Below are 12,470 nucleotides of genomic sequence, written 5' to 3' on the forward strand. Positions count from 1 at the left end.
TGCTTTTAAAATTTATTTTGCAAAGCAATAATGCATACACTGAAGAAATTTTAACTACGATCCATAGTGTGTTGTAAGCTTGTACAGCATAGGTTTAAATAATTTCTACTACATTCAACTGTGAAGCAACACAAAGCAAAGGAATAGCAGCACAGAACTTAAAAAAAACTATGTTTGAAAGCATCAATATGTTCAAATCTGTGTTTACAATCAACAATGCATTTGCCACCGTATTCATGTAGTGCTTGGCAGGGTTGATTCCAGAGACTAGTAAAACATGGCAATCTGGATGGCAACTCAAGGCACACTACAAACTTCAATGTTTAGTGCTTAGTTATACCTGCATACAGAAAGGTCTTGCATATATTATGTCATTGGTGCCATGGGTGCACAGGTTAAGTTTACGTTGTAATGGTGCAGGATTTGAACACCTATCAATTCAGATGAGGGAGAAAAAAAAAAACTAGCCACACCACACATCTGCTGGTACCACCTTGCTGCAGCTTCACACTTGCCAGTTAAAAATGAAACCAAGCCACATAAAATTTCTTCCAAATCTGCACTTGATTCTGAAAATCCTTTATAACAGCTCTTCCCCAGGCAAGGTTTATTGAATTCATTGCAAGAATACTGCTCCACACCAGTTAAGTGTGTGGATGTTTTTTTTTCCAGTCCAAAAACAAGCTGCAATGCTGTCATTTTCAAAGCATTTAGAACGGGAGATATGTACTCCACATTAACATCAGGTTCTGAGCACACAGATGAAGCTTCACATTTCATCCCTGTGGGTTTAAAGAGAGAGTTAGGAACTATAGCAGTATCAACTCAAGTGATCACAATAATAAAATAAAAAGTGGCTATTGCATTTAGCGGATCTTGTTAGTCATTGTTCTTGCAGCAGAGAACATGAGAGGGAGAAAAATAGGACTTTAAAAGGACAAAGGCTTTGAGAAAGTTGATTTAGAGAAACTTTTCACCAATAGAAGCATTGACAATGAGAAGGAACAGATTCAAGCTATCTGGCAAAAGAACTACAGAAACGTCACTGTTTGATTTAAAAATGAATTACAACCATGTGGAATACATTCCTTGAAAAGGTAGTGGAAGGAGATTCAATAATAACTCAAAAGGGAATTGAACAAATGATTAAAAGGAAGAATTGCCTGGTTATGGGAAAGAACTGGTGGGGATGAAGATGGGAAAGCATTGGTATGGTAGGACTAACTGGAAAGCACTTTCTGAAAGCCAGCACAGGCACAATGGACCAGAGGAGTCACATGATAGTACTATGATTTGTACACTGACCTACCTACCTCAGGGACTTACTTATTGGATTGTATTTTACCTCCACGTGGTTTTTATCTGCACTGCAAACACCCCACTGGATGAAAATGTTACCTACAAAAGAAACGGATTCCAATGTAGAAGTCCATCAATGGCAGTGGTCCTAAAACCTTCCATCTTAAATGTACTCACAAATAATTCGACATGGACAGGTTGAAAAGGACCAGGGAACAGAAGTATAAACGAGATTAGATGTTTTTCTTAAAGAGATCATACTCTTTGGAATAAGCTTCTCTCAGGAAGACCAAATTCATCTGGTTCAAATTCTGGATCGTGGGAAGTATGGTACACATGGGTAAGTTATTAATTCATATTTTACGAAACAAACAGAAAATGTTATCCAGTTCTTTGATGAAGCAACAGGTTGATAGGTGGTTGCTGGAAAAATGAATATTTGAAAAGCATTTGAAGAAATATCACAAATTAAACATCAATTTCACAACGTCTATGGGATTAAAGAAAGAATGCAGCATGGACATGGCTGAGGGACACAAAGTCAACAGCAATGGCAAACACTTATGGTTCAGATTAAAAGACAGATAAAGTATTGCTCCAAAAGGGGTTAGCCCAAGGATCACATCTCTTTAATACATAGAGGTCTTGATACAAAACTGGGAGATATAAAGAAAGTTAGGACAGAAGGAGACCTAGACTTCTGGGAAGTTTGGCACATAAAATTAATTAAATGTGAAATTACACTTTTCATATAAAGAATAAGAACAGGCAACATAAACTAAATGGCATAATTATTAAGGTGGTGGAGAATCATACAAATCTTTGCAGATTGCAGGACAAGTTGAGAAGGCTGTTATGACAATATAGCAGCTCCTTGTTTTTAATACAAGATAAGACTACAGAAGCAACCAAGTTATGCTTAACCGCTCTCTACACAAGTTCGGCCAATGCTTGAAACAAGAGTTCTATTCTGGGCACTACACTTTTTGGAGTTTGAAGTGGGCTTACTGGAATGGTGCTTGGTATGGGAGACAGCAATTACATAGAGGTTGGAAAAGCTGGGATTGTTCGCCTTCAAACAGTGAAGGTTAAGAGGTGATTCAATAAGGCTGTTCAAAATCAAAAAGGCCTTTGATCAAGTAGTTAAGCCAAATCATTCCGAAGTCAGTAAGCTGTGACACAGATCTAAAACATGAGTAGCAAACAAACCATAGGGGACATCAAATCAGTTCATTATTTTTACACACTTAGCTCCTGTGACCTGGACTGCTGAGTCTCTAAAAGGTGGTGAAAGCAGCTCCAATAAAACTACTCATAAGTGAACTGGATAAATTATTCGGATGAAAACAAAACAGGACTATAGGATTATTTGGAGAGATCTACTTATGTGGAGGGACAAAACAGAATGATGCACAATGTAAAAGCAATGTTACAAATGTGTTATTTATAACAATTACAATTTGGAATCTCTAACTTTTAAAACATACAGTAAATAAAAGAACACAGTCTGATAAGCCTGGGAGAATTACAGATCAAGGCAACTGCCATGTTAATAAAGCCAATGGGTGTCTCGTTATCTTTTGAGGATTTTGTTGTAGAGCATTTTGGGAGAGGATTTGCAGATAATGTGAGGGAGTTTAAATTAATAATGCAATTTGCTCAGATCAGAGACATTTGCAGATAAGTAGTTAAAAAGGTCATAAAGTAACATATCCATACCTGCCAAGTTTCCCAAAGTGAACTAGTCCCACTGGCCTGCATTTGGCCAATTCTCTCTGAACCTTTACTATTCATGTACCTGTCCAAATGTCTTTTAAATGCCAAAGTTTATCTAAGAAACAGTTCTGCTGGGCATTAGACCCCAGATGTTAAGGAAATAAAAGGTAGGGAGGTGGGACTTGGGGGAGGGGTGTTGGAAATGCAATAGGTGGAAGGAGGTTAAGGTGAGGGTGATGAGATGAGGGTGATAGGCCTGAGAGGGGGTGGGGGTGGAGAGGTCAGGAAGAAGATTGCAGGTTAGGAAGGTGATGCTGAGTTTGAGGGTTGGGACTGAGACAAGGTGGAGGGAGGGGAAATGAAACTGGAGAAGTCTGAGTTCACCCCATCACCCTAACCTTATCACCCTCACCTTAACCTCCTCCCACCTATCGCATTTCCAACACCCCTCCCCCAAGTCCCTCCTCCCTACCTTTTATCTTAGACTGCTTGGCACACTTTCCTCATTCCTGAAGAAGGGCTTATGCCCGAAACGTCGATTCTCCTGCTCCTTTGATGCTGCCTGACCTGCTGCGCTTTTCCAGGAACACATTTTCAGCTCTGATCTCCAGCATCTGCAGTCCTCACTTTCTCCTAATGCTCGAAATGCTCCAGATTATTGACCCAACGGGATCTGGGACACTAAGTCATCATATGGCTCTTTCTGCATTCATGTCCTTAAAAAGGTCTACAATGGGATATGGTGAACCACTATTCAATAAAATCTTTTCAGATGCATTCACCACTAACCGACTCAAAGCTTCCTTCAATTCTGAGGATTGAAAATTTGGAAGAATCAGAATAATAGACAAAACTATATACAGTGAATTTGTGTAATTGTACATTGAGGGTGTAATAGAACCTGGAGAGTGCAGTGATTCTTTGAATTGGTGTGGCTTGTTTGCTATATGTCGACATGTCTAATGTTTCTGTGACAATACAACTTCAGGAAATAAACATCCAGTTTCCTTTAGCAACCTCAGCTCTTGAAATGCTGATCTCGTCTTCATAGGGTCAGAAAGATCTGTCTCTCACACTGTTTATCGTATCAGGCCAAACTTCCAAGATAACTCTCCATAATCTCTTCAACCTTTTTGCTGTTTTGTCCTGAAGTAGGCTGCACTTGTGTTTACCAAAATTGAGTTGGAAGATGAAGTCAATGCACATCATCTACTTGTGCATGCAGCAAAACAGCTGCATCTTTTCCATATTTGGTTATCTGATTAATGCATCTGAAGTAATCATTCTACTATCCGGATTTATTACAGGGAGCAAAAACATGACGGCACACTTTTGAAGTTTCTGCAGTGTATTTGGTGCATTAGTCAGTACCTTATACCAAATCATTTTAATGGATTATGGTTAGTTTTCAAAATTAATTATTTACCAAATAGGTGCACGTTGAACTCATGCGGTTGAACAGTAGAACACATATCTTATGCTCCATACTTCAGTATCTGCATTGCCTTCATGCTAAGATTTTTGGTTTAAATGCTGTCGGCTTCATCAAGCATTATACATGCTCCTAACACTGAAATATGCCAACTTGCAAAAGATGATCTCCTTTCTTGGATCTAATATTGCAAAATACATGATTCTTCAGAGAATGCCAGTTTGCTGATTCAAACAGTTAGCATGTTTCCTTAACAGCTCAAAGTGATAGACTATCAAAGTTGAATATGTATAGAACTAAAATACATTGCTGCAAATCTGCTCTCTCCTGGTGTATGTCAGTACTTCAGGTTTGCTTGTATCCAGGTTTATTCAGGAAGTCTATTTTTCGTGACTACATTTAATAACCTGGTCCACATGCACCTGGCATTTCCTGTTGTTGAAGATGAACTCTATGATGAGCCGATGAGTGTACATTTCGAACCTGCTCTTATCCAGTTTTGCCCGTAATTATGATGGCACCGTTTATGTTCCTGGATGCAAACACCATGTGTAATTGTGTCCACATGCTACAGGCCTAAATCATGACTACTGGATAAGTTAAGGTAATTAAGTATCGGAAACAGCATCTTCTGAATGGTGTCCTGAAAATAGTAATGCCTTGAGGTTCTACCAAATGAAGCGACCAACACCACCGCTTGCTGTCCAACTTGATTAATTAAATCCCAAATTCACAACAGCAACGTTGAAATTTTATGGAACCTCTCTTTACAGCAATACTTACCTATATACTGAAAATATTTGGCCCTTGATGTAACAGTTACACAAGTCATGCTGATACACATAACAGAATGCTTTTGTGCTCCACATCATTGAATGACCTCCAACTTCTCCCGTACATGTACAGGGGCACTTCCTGGGAGGGTCAAGTGACTGGGTTGGAGCCTGCTGTGTAGTACAGCCATGCCTCTGAAATGTCCTATTCTATCAACCTGTCTATCTGTTGTAGGTAGCAGATTGGCATGTGCTTATTTTTAGCCTCCTCTGCTGCAACTGCTACACTGGTGACCCTCATGTACGGTCAACGTTACATACATTAGTAACCCTGCTAATGCTGCTGCACTTACATCCACCAGATCGAATATTTATGACGTACATGTAGACTGGCTGCTTTTCAATGTCATTGAGTCACTCTGTAATAACAAAACACTGGATACAGTGAGCGTGGCCACTGCAGATTTTGTCATAGACCCCCAGTTGTTCAGATATACATGCTTCAGGATTTAGACTTGGAAGATATTCACACACTTCTACGTCAACTTTGAGAGTGAGCTTTTTAAATTCGAGAATAAATCTACTTTGAGCTCTCCTCTAACATGTATTAGTTCCAGTCTTTTTACTTTTCAGAACACTGATTAAAGTCTTTTGCATCTTAGGTTTGACTGAAAAGCAGCGTTCCTTCAATTTTGTTACAGCAAGAATGGAGGTTAGGCAAAAGTTTTGGTATATAAATTATGGCTTGGCTACAGGAGAGAAAATGACAAATGCCCACCTGCTCATTTAAAATGCAAGCTACAATCCAATAGCTACTGTGTTGGTTTACAATCTCAATATAGAAATTCTATTTGCCAAGGCAGCCCTTATGCTCCAAATTAAGGTACTGAAACTAGTGATGCTAGACCATGAATTAAATTTAAACTAACTGGTTAGGTACATATTGACAACTGATTTTGACTTTCTACTTAGGGAAACATAGAACAAATAATTTAACTCAAAAAGGCTAACAGATACTGCTACATTAAGGCTTATCAATAAAATCTCCATCCTTACTCTATGAAGATACACATACACACTTCAATGGGCGAATCTGCATTCCTCCATTTATAACAGGAGTACATCCCATCATATCTTAAACTGAGAGAATAAATGCAATTCAGGACGAAGACTAATCCATGCATTCCAGTGCATTACCGGATTAATATAACCTCTCAGCAAAGTACAAGGCAAAAATTTTTCAATTCTCAAGACTTACAACACTGAAGGGTAAATTCAAAGTTAAAAAAGGCAGTCAGATCTTGACAAACACAAAGTGTTTCAAGATAATCAGAATCATAGAGACCTTACAGTGTGGAAGCCCTCAGGGTCACACCAAGCCACTGAAGAGAATCTCACCTGGACTCAAACCCCCTACCCCATCCTTGCAACCCTGCATTCCCCAGGGATAATCCACCTAGTATGTACATCTCTGGACATTATGGGGCAATTTAGCATGGCCAAACCACCTAACCTCCACATCATTGGACTGTGGGGGGAAACTGGAGCACCCAAAGGAAACTCACACAGACAGAGGGAGAATGTGCAAACTACAAAAATGACCCGTCTGAGAGTGAACCAGATCCCTGGCACTATGGCAGCAGTATTAACCACTGTGCCACCCTGTAGTACGAGTGAATTATATACATTGTTGACATATTTATAAAATCTTGGTTTTCTGGATGATTTAACAGTAAAATGCACATTTGTGCATTGCTGGAAAGAGGGTTTTTTTTTAATATGTGGATGAGCCTCTCCGGCATGTCATAACATAACTGTGACAGTCATGTGATAGACACTACAGGGCTAGAACTTGAACAGCTTAGTAGAGGGAATGCTGCTACATGATCATTGCGCATATAATCTAAATAAACACTGTTTGAAGAAGCACCTGGAAGGGTTTAAGATTAGATTAGATTCGCTAGTGTGGAAACAGGCCCTTCGGCCCAACAAGTCCACACCGACCCTCCAAAGAGCAACCCACTCAGACCCGTCCCCCTATATTTACCCCTTCACCTAACACTACGGGCAATTTAGCATGGCCAATTCACCTAACCTGCACATTTTTTTTGGACTGTGGGAGGAAACCGGAGCACCCGGAGGAAACCCATGCAGACACAGGGAGAATGTGCAAACTCCACACAGTTGCTTGAGGCGGGAATTGAACCTAGGCCTCTGGCGCTGTGAGGCAGCAGTGCTAACCACTGTGCCACCGTGCCGCCCAGGTTGTTATCTGAACTTCTAAACAGATGATATCCAAACTGCAGATATGCTAAACATGATGGCAGAAAGACAAGGAGAGACTGAGGAACCGCAAGATTAACAAAAAGAAAGTCCTGAGAACACTTTGTGAGCATCTCATCTCACTTCAGATAAGTCTTCAACTTAAAATGGGGTACACTCTGAATCAGCAGCATATCTGCACCAGCCAAGCATTATGTGGCCTTCTCACAGCTGTCTGATATCGGTGGGCCAAAGCAGATATTTAGATGGAAGTTGTGGAAGTATACCTTCCACAAATTCAGAAGGGTCGCAAAGCCACTGCTCAAAACGGGAACTGCTCCAGGTCAGTACAGGTAATAAATATCACTGCAGATGATACCCCTATCAGACAGCAGGTTGCCAAACCACAGCAGATTTTGTTAGTCCTGGCAATACTTAATGTCCATCTCACAACAAAAAGAACTATGTTCCTGAATATGCCTTGTTCAACCACTGTTCTCAAGCTAGGGAAGAACAAACACCTTCCTTTACTGATATGATTCAGCAGACACCCTTGGTAATGAGTCAGATAAACTAGTCAGTTTAAACAGTTATGACACTATAAACTAATGTATGGTTTATACGAGATAGAATAGTGGTCAGAGTCCTCAATGACAAACTGATTGTTTGCAGTCTAAAGAAGACCTACCATGACAGCAGGTAGACCTGGATAAGAGGCAAACACAGCTAAGAATTTAAAACTGGGACGCAATTCACGGCAGCTTGAGGCTTAGTCCAAGCCCATGATATGACTAAGTCCAAAGTTGTCCACCTCACCCAACATAAAAGGCAGCCAAGTCAGGGAAAAGGCAGGAAGCAGTATTTTGAACCGCTGGCATTGTGTGCAAGACAGCATCACAACTCTGACTAATTAAGGGGGTACACAGTTTTATTGTGGTAAAATCTATAATTGTGAATCTATAATCTTCTATGGAAGATATACATACAAAACAATAATTCTGGTCACTGCATTTGGAATTTAAACTGGATTCAGGAGTGGCTGTCACAATGTTGGTGCACCATCTCAACAGGCCTCACATAATGAACCTCCAGTCACCTAAAATCAAATTACAATCTCTGCCCTTAAAGGTCATTTCAAAGCAATTCTTGGCCACAATGGTCAACATATTAACAAAACTATCTCTTTGGTTTGCAACCAGAGAATCTCATTCCTAAGTAGGCAAACGTATAACCAGTTAGGCCTTCCACAGTGCATACATCAAATCACCAGATAAAGGGTGTGCTGTCACTGTGACTAGAGTTCCCATCAGTCAGCCAAAGGCTGGGTAAGTTTAAAACCAAGCACCGCATTACAATGTCACAAGATGTTCCCTAGAAGGGCCCTGCACCCTGCACTATTGGGCAACAGTAAAGGAAGAGTTGGGTAGGATTTTATGAAGGAGTCATTTCTTTTTCCCCAATCAGAGCCAACGCAATTGTGCTCTAGCCTGGTCACTGTTCCAAATCCAAACTAATTAGCTCCACCTCTTCATCAATTTAACACAATAAAGCGAGATGAACTCCATGTCCTTGGATGGCAGCCTGGGAAAATCCACCAGTAGTGCACTTCTTAGCTAACAGCAGCTTCTGGTAAAGTGCCAACATAACAAGGGTCTAAACTGCTGACCTCACTAAACACATCCTTCAGACATTATTGTTACAGTTAGGTCCCAGGTGAAATATTGTCACGTCCAGAGATATTTCAAAGCATTAAGCTCACAATTCTGAAGGAAAGGGCTAAATGGAAGATATTTGGATCCATGCGGCTATGAGAAAACAGCACAACAACACAATTAGTGGAATTTTAATGTCTTTTCAGAAATTGGTCTCGCATCGAGAAACAAAATGTGGATGTGCAAAAACAAAATCGGCCAAATTGCTGGCTTGAATCATTCAAAAAAAAAGATTGACTATGATCTGCAAAAGGCAGACCATCACTGACATTAACAACCCAAGTGGTTTAAACATTCAGGTTTCCTGGTACGGTTAACCAAACAGGCAGCTTCATCTCCAACCTTGTCCCTGTCATTGAACCTTGAAGTTACCCACCTAAGAGTCAACAATGGTACTGAATAAGTATTTCTAGGGATTAAAGAGAAACTTATCATCAAGTAGCTCTGGCCATTGATGACCCCAAATTACCTATTAAGGTCACAATGGACATCTCTCCACTGGCCTTGAAGTAGTCCTTATTCAACTCCAAGTGAACAAGAAAATCCATGTACTTTGCATCTGACCTTGTCAGAAACAGAGCGACTGATAAAGAGCTCTTAGCTATCACATGAGCTGGTGACAAATTCTTCAGAAATCTAATGGGTCTGCTTTCAGGTGAACATGGACCACAGGTCCTTATTCATCCTCTTAGCTCCAATGAGTGTGCCAAGATGCCCTTGAGAACTCAATGATTCAGAACTCATTTGATTCACTATTATAGAAATAACATTGCAGGCAAACACAAACTGTGGCAGATGCTTTGAGCAGGGTGATGGTCCATTCTATTACAGAATATGATTGACTTTTGTTTCTGAGCAACATTGCCCTCAGAAGCCCTTTGCTTGCCTCAAAGAAGTTTCAAGCAATCAAAATGGTTTAACCAGCAGCTGATCAATGCATCCAAGTCATATTTTACCAAGAAAGATAGCCTGACTACACTGACTAAAACTCAAGTGATATCTCAATGAAAACATCAACACCAGCTGTGGATGATCTATTAGTCTTCAATGATCATCTGGCCATACCAAATGGGAGCTCAGAAAGCATCATCCTGAAGACAGTGATACCAAGTGGCCTCCATGTAAGTGCAGGACCAAGCCCAGCAATTAATGGAGTGGCTGATTATCTCCAAGTCCATGGAGAACCACATTTCCTCCTGCCGCACATTTAAACTTCACAAACCGCAATACAGCTAGTATTCCCAGGCTGGCAATGGTAATGGTCATCAGACCTCTCCACTTTTAAAGAGCATGTTTACTGTATTGTTGTGGACTACTCTTTCAAACTGGTCAAGATCAACCACAATGCAACTGTCCACACAGTCTTAAGTTTTTAAATATGTTTGTCATATCCATGTAATCGCAAACGAGGCATTCTAATAAATGACAACTTGGGAATGAGGTCTTCAAGAAAATATGCTATTGACAAGCTTAATTAAGTCATAAGCTCTGAATTGAACTGAATTTATTGCCACATGTACCAAGGCATGGTGAAAAGCTTTCTTTGTCTTACGAGCAATACAGGCAGATCACATAGTTAAGTTGCATAGATAAATAAATAATTGGCAAACAGCAGCAAAAACAAAAACACAGGTACAGGTGAACGTTAAGACTTTGAGTGTCCATTCAGTATTCTAACAAACAGTCAAGTGGAATCGAAACCAGTGTGTGTTCAGGCTTCTGTACCTTCTCCCTGATGGTAGAAGTCAAAGAAAAACATTGCCAAGGTGGGATGGATCTTTGAGAATGCTGACGGCCTTTCCTTGACAGCGGGCCTGGTAGATGAATTTGATAAGATGGGAGGTTGGCCTATGTGATTGTCCAGGCCGAGTTCACCACTCTCTGTGACCGTCTCCGATCTTGAACGGGACAGTTGCCACACCAGGGAGCGTAACATCCAGACAGAATGCTCTCAATAGCACACCTATAAAAGTTGGCAAGGGTATTCACCATCATGCCAAATTTCCTCAACTGCCTGAGGAAGAGGAGACATAGTTGGGCCTTTGTAACCAGTGCATGCATGTGAAGAGTCCAAGAAGGCTTGTTGTAGATGACCACTCCCAGGAGCTTGACACTCTCCACTCGTTCACTTCTGTGCTGTTAATGTGTAGGGGGGCATGAGTAACATCCCGCTGAAAGTTGAAAATGAGTTCCTTGGTTTTGCCAGCATTGAGAACTAGATTATTCTCTCTGACCTCCGTACTCATGTAGATGGAGAGAGTAGAAGGATGCTGAAGATGTTCTTGCTGAGAAATGCTGACTGGAGTTTAGCCTTGATCACCTACAGGTGCTTAAGTAACTGCTTCTCACCATCTGAGCTGATGGGCAGGTATTTGAAAATCCAAATTTCAGCAGGGAAACTGAGATCACATATCCTGCCAAGGGACCAGACAGGGAGAGTCTTTGAACAAGCATGTTGAACAGATTCCATACCCATTATCCTGTAGCCTTTAGTAACTGAATATGATTGGCAAACTCCTTGGAGCTGGATTAAATCTGGAAAAATTGATCTGGAGAACAGAATGAACTTGGCCAGTGATCTCAGAGCTCATAAGAAATAGGAGTAGGTCACTAAACTTATCAAGCCTGTTCCATGATAACGAGATCAATTTTAACTAATGGAGGAAAATTAGATCAAGACTAGTTGAAGAAATCTCAGCGTTGAGAATGCATTGAGTCCAGCTGAAGTAACGGTTTGAAACGTTACCGAAACCCCCTCTTCCCCTTTGTTAGCCCCAGGCCAGAGAACTGCATTGCACTTCTGGACTTTAACCCTCTGTAAACTGGAGGTCATCTAAAACTCATGTTGTTACACTCAAAGTCAGACCAATGACCACTGTTGTCACTGACTTATCCTTGCTCCCAGTCAAGACACTCTTGAATGCATTAATTGAACCTGCCTCTACCATACTTCCAAGCAGCGCATTCCAGACTCTCGCTGAGTGGAAAAGCTTTTTCCTTTGTTCCGCACTTTTCTTTTGCAACAGATTTTAAAACTGTGGCCTCTGGTTCTCAATGCTTTTAGGAGTAGGATCTTTCTCTATATCTACACTGTCCAGACTCATGATATCTCCTCACCAAGGAAAACAGTCCCCAACTTCTCCAATCTTTCCTCAACTGAATTCTCTCATCCCAGAACTATTCTGAAATGTCTTCTGCCTTCACAACCTGTCTACAATAACACTCAGAACTGTATGCAATATTCCAGCCGAGATTTAACCATTGTCCTATATAAGT

General features: G+C 40.6%; 1 protein-coding gene across 2 annotated transcripts in view; it reads right to left on the reverse strand.

The window, feature by feature from the left end:
* Nucleotides 1-12,470, reverse strand: part of pcmt (protein-L-isoaspartate (D-aspartate) O-methyltransferase) — a 53,757-nt gene continuing 41,287 nt past the window's right edge. For both annotated transcript variants that reach the window (XM_043696454.1, XM_043696455.1), the window contains exon 9: nucleotides 1-782. The gene's annotated coding sequence lies outside the window, so the exon portion shown is untranslated. The remainder of the gene's footprint in view (nucleotides 783-12,470) is intronic.

The sequence above is a fragment of the Chiloscyllium plagiosum genome, chromosome 9 (genome assembly GCF_004010195.1).
Source record: "Chiloscyllium plagiosum isolate BGI_BamShark_2017 chromosome 9, ASM401019v2, whole genome shotgun sequence".
NCBI lineage: Eukaryota > Metazoa > Chordata > Chondrichthyes > Orectolobiformes > Hemiscylliidae > Chiloscyllium > Chiloscyllium plagiosum.